Here is a 7,140-nt window from a genome sequence, read left to right as displayed (position 1 = left end):
GGGCCAATGCTCTAACCACTTAGCCAAACTGGCCAGGGCTCTTAGGCCAAATTTTGATGAGCTATTAGTTGGGCAAGACCTCCCAAATATTTAAACCAAAGAAGTCAAGTATTGTGAGCCAGAACAGTGGCAGACTCTTGCTTCATGTGGCCACAGTAAGATGATCTTCCAGATACGCAGCCTTCGTTAACAGGTCCTCAGCAGTTCTCATAGCAAGGCTGAGTAGTGTGCTCAAGTTGGAGACCTGAGAACTTAATGTAGGTGTACAAGGCTAAGTTTCCCAGCGCTTCTGCAGGTGATATCCTGGCAGGGCAATTTCCATTGAGTTGACGTAATAGTTTCTTCTCTTCCTGTATCTTTTAAGAAGGAATTATGGAAGTACACAGGGGAACATTCAGGACTTTTACCTTTTATACATGTTGTGAAAGTTAAGTGCTAGTCCAAAAGTAATTTCTGTAATTACACTAGAACTACCTTAGGGGCATCTAGCCTAGTGATCAGTTTATTTTTCTGTGGCACTCAAGCTAGCAATTTTTTTTTTTCACATTTTGAAATGTTGAAAAAAACCTCAGAAAATATTTCATGACATGTGAAAATTATATGACTCAGTTTTCAATGCCCATAAATATTTATTGGAAGAGAGTCATACTCATGTGTTTAATTATTGCCCATGGCTGTTTTCACAGCCCAACAGCAGAGCTGAATAATTGCTACAGAGACAGCAAAATTCCAAAAAGAAACAAAACTGAAAATATTTGCTCTCTGGCCCTTGACAGCACAATTTTGCCAACCCTTGGAACCATAGCATGCTCAGGTTGATGAATGTACAGAAAGATAGGTTCTCATCACGTCTGGGAATGTTTATAAAGTGCAGCATTTTTGGAGGGCATTTTGACAATAGATATCAAGAGTCTCAACATATTTTAAAAATCTGCCTGTTAAGATGCTCCTCCCTACCAGGTATTTCTGCAGCAAGGCACATTCTCAGAGACAGTATTCTCTGGTGTCTCTGAGACTATCTCTATTGAAACTCCTTTTCTGTTATGTGTTGCTGATGTTTTCTAACTTGGAGAGGATTCCCAGGTCACTTCTCCTCCTGGTCTTACCCTGGTGTAGGTGAAACAGCTTCTGTAGGAACTGTTCTTTCAGCACCACAACCCATGGGTCTTCTCAGACGCAGTTCACACACCTGAATGCAGACTGTAATCAATGGATCCATCAAAGACCAAATCCTTACAACTCCCAGGATTCCTTATTTTGAATACTAATGTTACTGGTCCAAAGTCTATGTGTCTGGTGCTTCAAAAGGCCAAAACTCAAAACGTCAGGTTTTGGAGTAAGGAAAAGTTTATTGATCAAGAAGGTGCCAACCAAGAAGATAGGAGCCCTATGGCACCTCAAATCAATCTTAAGGAAGTTTGGATTTGAGGCTTCTTTTATGCCTAGGGAAGGAAAAATGGGAAGGGCAAGAGGTATTGACAACCACAGACATCTGGGTACCAGCAGGGGTCTGAGAAAGAGTGTGCTAGTTGATGTGAGTCTGGTCATGAGGTTCCTGCAAATCTTTGATAAAAGTCTGTGTGCCATACGTTCCTTATCTCCTCAGGCTGCAAGCAGAATTCCTCTAATGATTAGCATGTCTATATGCAAGACTAAGCAGAAGCTATTAGCCTGAAGGCCATGGCCACAAAGCCACTTAAACCAGGTGGATCAGAGAGACTGAGAATTTCAATTTGTTAAAGTAATAGTCTCATATTGGTTGCAAGTCATACAATTTGGGGGTTTTCCCAACACACTAGAATGTTCTAACTGGATCTAGATTTTTTTCTTAAAAAAAAAAAAAGTGTGCTATGACTCTTTGGGGAAACAAATACAGGTTTACAGTCAAGAGAAAGAGTCTGCATGTAATATTTATGGTATAGCATCCTGTATTGACTTCATAGTTTTTTAATGTGAAACACACTGCTTTAGGTTTCAACGTTAATTACAAAGAGTTGAAATTTTGTGCCATGTGTCAAGAAGGACCCAAACTCTAAACTGTGGTAAGCAAATGAATTAAACCAATGGCTCCCTATTCCTGTTTCTAAATCCGAAGCAACCTGATATTTTAGCCAATGCTTCCATGTCTGTCAAAGGTCAAGTCTGAGGATGGCCCAAGAAAAGTTAATAAAAAAGAAAAGAGAAAGTCATTGACTAAGTCAAACAGTTCTACGTGTTCCTGCTGTTTTGTACCAAATAGTTTTTGGTTCCACTTCATGAAATTGGTGAGGCAGGGATTAGAAATATGACCTGAGGTGTAGCCCAGGTGGTTTAGTGTGGACCACAGAAATAAAAGCTAATTCCCCTATTTAAACAATGAAATTCCCATGGGTCTACCATATGTGAGCACTTTGTCATGCATGGCTGATGTGTCAGTCACTGTGGTATATGGGCTCCCAACATCATGGAAGAGAACAATAAATAAATTGTCAATAAAAATATACCCTATCAAATAGGATCAGCTCAGACATGGGCCTTACTTTGGAGGGTAAGAGAAACTGAGTTAAAAATCAATGAAAACATATTTTTTAAAAAAAATAGAAATCCTAAGTTTAGGTTTTCTGAGATGGATGCTTTATTTGCTCTCTGATTTGAGCAAGAACAAAAGGCAGAAGCTGGGTGGGTCAAGAGGAATTTAGTGTGTAATGGTTAAGAGCCAGACAGACTTAAATTCAAATCCAAATGTTAAATATCAGCTCAGTGTCCACAGGCAACTTTAGAAACCTCTCGAAGCCTATTTTCTCATCTGCAAAATGGAGATAGTATACTTCCTTCACAAAGCTGTTGTGAAGGTAAATGCAATAATATATGTAAAATATAGCACAAATGGCCCAGAGAAAGCATTCAATAATGGTGTCTTGTATCGCTCCAGAAGGAGACACAGGACGTGTGGCAGGGATTGAGGAACATTCCCAGAAGATGTATGTTGATAAGGACAATCGTCTCAGCTGGGAATGAATTGGTCTGGCTGTGGCTGAGCCTGTTTGTAAAGAAGAAAAATCCCTCGGATGAATAGGCAGCCAGCCAAGATGGCTTGATCCTCTGCATCGGCTGGAGCCAGGAAATCTGAGTGTGAGGAGAATGTGAATCACCTGCTTACTGCACATTAACTATTATCATTCACTCAGCGAAGAGGGAAAATGCTTGGTCAGAATTAATCATCTTTTTAAAAGCAGGTATTATAATTCATTACATTTGAATATGGTAATGAGACATTTGTCACTTTTATAACTCTTTGTGGGGTAGAGTGTCCATTGTAGGATGGAAAAGGATTAACATATAATTTTGAGTGTGCCCTTTTTTTTCCTTTTGGAGTAGTTCAGAAGTGAACAATTCCTAAATACAAAATTTTTTGGTCAAAAGCAACCTCCTTTTTTAAGGCTTGCTAAATTCATGATTTTTAACATTTTAAATATGGTGCGGTCACTGAGGAGCCAATTGGACAGCCCCACCCCCTGCCCTACTCTGCTTCATTCGGTTCAATACATTTCAAAAGTAGGTTTGAAAGCTGGGAGAATGAATTCACCCATTTATACTGCACTGGGGGGAATAGTGTTTCCCTCCTGACCTTTGTGATGAGTCATTAACAGCCTTAAAGTGGTGACTTTTCAGCCTCATCAGAGGACAAATCCCTCCAAACATTCTAAATAATCAGAACATTATCTAACCCTTGAATGAACTTGGTCCACATCCCTTAAACAGTTGACCTTGAAGGCTTACTTCTCCAAATAAGAGATGAACCCATTTATCTCTCTCTCTCTTTTAATGGCACTAAAGAGGCAAGAATTTGAGCTCAGCCAGTGTAGCTCAGTACATTGAGCACCATCCTATGCACCAAGAGGTTGCTGGTTCGATTCCTGATCAGGGCACATGCCCAGGTTGTGGGTTCAATCCCCAGGAGAGGATGTGCAGGAGGCAGCCAATCGATGTTTCTCTCTCTCTCTCTCTCTCTCTCTCTCTTTCCCTCTCCATCTCCTTCTCCCTTCCTCTCTATCTAAAAATCAATAAAAACACATTTTTAAAAAAATTGGAAAAGTGTCTCCTGTTCTGTGAAATTGCAATGATCAACATACTCGGTGGCTTCTTGCAATCACTGAATTACACACACTCACATCAAGTGCTGGCCATGGAGCAAAGACGGAACAAAGGCTGAGTCAGATCCTTCTTCACTTGCGTGTTCCTATTGCCTTTGGACTGGAAGAAATGTTCAACTTATTTCATTTGTTTAAATCCCCTAGAGCAATGAGTCTTCAGTTTGGGTAACTGTTGATTCTTTTAAATAACCAACAAAAGTAAGCTCCCCAGGAGAACTTATTAAGATATATATGCTTCAAATATTTACCTATCTTGACCTCTAAAGACTTCCATGAACTCATAAAAGAGACTTGACGTTATGAGTAAAAATAAATGTAGTTTTCATCTTTTAGCTGTGGAGATGGGCCTGATAGGAGAAAACCAGATTCAAAGTGAATTCAAAGAAATTGGTAGAAAACGTATTCAAAACTAAACTGTACCAACATTTTTAAAAAAATGTTTCTGATATACACAAAACAAAAGCAGAAAAAAAAACCCTTTTCCTTTTTAAAAGAAAAACAAACAAAAAACAATAGTAACAAAAACCCAAGCACTGTGACTTTCCCTGAGATGTAATTTCTTCCTCCCCATTGAAGCTCACAAATTGCCACGTGTGTGTGCAAGGCTGCTTCCCTCAATCTGGCTTCCTGGGTCAGTTTGACACTTCCTTTTTTAACCTCTAATATTTCTGGTTTTTTTTTTAATCCTCTTTTTCTATTGTTCTCTTCCAGACATTCAATCACAGATGCCCATGGGAGAGCTTTGCTATCATCTGGCCGCAAAGGGAGATGGTATATAATGTAAGGTCAAAAAGGATCCCCAAATGTCTCAGAAAATACTCCAGCGGGAGTGGGCTAGAATGAGATCGTAAACTGATACTTTGAAGATGGGTCCCCTAAGATAGAAATGACCCCGGTAACTGTGCCTCAGGCCATTTTCTATTTTGAGTCAGAGGGGAGATTTATAAGAAATCCTGGGAGGGTGGGCATTGGGTTGGTGTCTAAAAGTGACAGAGAGAGCCCGCTGGTGTGGCTCAGTGGTTGAGCATTGACCCATGCACCAAGAGGTCACCAGTTCAATTCCTGGTCAGTGCACATGCCCAGGGTGTGGGCCTGATCCCCTGTGGGGGGCATGCAGGAGGTGGCCAGTCGATGTTCTCTCTCATGGATGTTTCTATCTCTCTCTCCCTCTTCCTTCCTCTCTCTAAAATCAATAAAGGAAAAAAATTTTTTTAAAGAAAAAGAAAAGTGACAAAGAAACATGAGTACCTCTTGTCTGTCAATTAGAGGCCTTGGTTTGAAAATCCCAGGGCTAACATTTAAATGTTTTATTTGCAAAGTGGGAGAGGACTGGAGAATAATTTTTCAAGTGAGCTTGGCTCTAACCCTTTCTACCATCTCCATTTGTTCTTCTACAAATGAAACTGTGGCTGTAAATACTTGAACATGTGACTGGGAAATTTTGCTTTCTGTCTGTAACATGCTAAGATTTAATGGGACCCAGAATTTACTTATTAAGTAATAATAGTAGAAGCTGGTGTAGTATGGCTGGTGTGGCTCAGTGGTTGAGCGTCGACCCATGCACCAAGAGGTCGCCGGTTCAATTCCCGGTCAGAGCACATGCCCAGGTTGTGGGCCCGATCCCCAGTGGGGGGCATTCAGGAGGTGGCCAATCAATGTTCTCTCTCATCAATGTTTCTATCTTTCTCTCCCTCTTCCTTCTTCTCTAAAATCAATTAAAAATTTTTTTAAAAAAATGCTATCCAGACAGAGGGGCATCTTGATCCAAGGCACAGAGACCAGGAGGGGAGGTGGTGTGGCAACGGGAATGATGAGAAAGAGGCAGGAAGAGAGAAAGAGTCTGCCTCACACCCAAGTGCTGCCTCAGCCCACACAGGTCAGGACACCTGCTAAGCTCTGTTCCCTTTCACAATGACCCCTGACAGCAGGATCCTCTCTTAAGCCCAGAGACATGGTCCCAGCAGAAAACTAGATATTCAATATCTATTTCCTGAATGAACTAAAGTATGGGAAGAAGAATGAAGCAAGGGAGGGAACAACAGAGGGAGGGAGGAAGGAAGGGAAGAAGGAAGGAAGGAGGAACATTGAACTATTTCTAAGGACTCTGCTCCCAGAAAGAAACTTCCCAAGCTTTACTGCTTCAGGAAAAAGCCACCAAAAAGCACCCTTCCCTTATGACTCAGTTAAGCCTCGCCTCCCCTGGGCTCATGATTCCTGTGTCTACTTCCCTTTATAAAACCACACATCCCATCTTTTTCTTTGAGATGTTCTTCATTAATGAATATTTTTCTTATCGTAACAGCCTGAATAAAATCATCTCTTTAATTGTTCTGTGTATTTTGTCTAACACAGTTAGAAAGATGGGGTTTCAGGACCTAATCTCTGGGTTTGAAGAACCCTTCTGTGGGTCTGTGGGTTAATACAGGATGAAGGCATCCAAGCCTCTAATTTGTTTTAACTGCATCCTTTTTATATACATGAAAGAGCAGGGACCATACTCTGTAAAAGCCTCAGATTATAACTTGACCAAGAAAGCAGAACTATTGCTGGAGGCTCTGGTGTTTGCATCTTTGTCTTGGGAGTAGGGTGAATTCAGGGACTGGCTTGAATTCCTCATTTTTACGATCATGGCTTATAGTGAAGAATGTTTTTCCATTTCCTCTTGGATAATGGACTGAGGTTGGGATGGGGAGAGGGAGATGTGAGTTGACTCAATTATTGCATCAACAGAAACACCAGTTTTAGGTAACAAAGAGGCATGCATTTTTATTGATTGAAAGAAAGTATTCAAGATGTGGCTAAACGTGGATGCAAGAAACAAAGCTACATTTGACTTGCTTAAGGAAAAAAACAAAATCAGTGAATTTATTGGAAGGATATGGATATATAATTGAATTGAATTATAATTGAATATTTGAAGAAAAAGTTGAAGTATGAGCTTAACTCAGATGTATATGGTAGAAAATTAATGGACAGTGATGGATGGGTTCCTACTCCTTTCTGCCTC

This window comes from Molossus molossus, unplaced genomic scaffold (genome assembly GCF_014108415.1).
Source record: "Molossus molossus isolate mMolMol1 unplaced genomic scaffold, mMolMol1.p scaffold_m16_p_4, whole genome shotgun sequence".
NCBI lineage: Eukaryota > Metazoa > Chordata > Mammalia > Chiroptera > Molossidae > Molossus > Molossus molossus.
The sequence above is the reverse complement of the archived record's forward strand: the minus strand, read 5'-3'. Positions refer to the sequence as shown.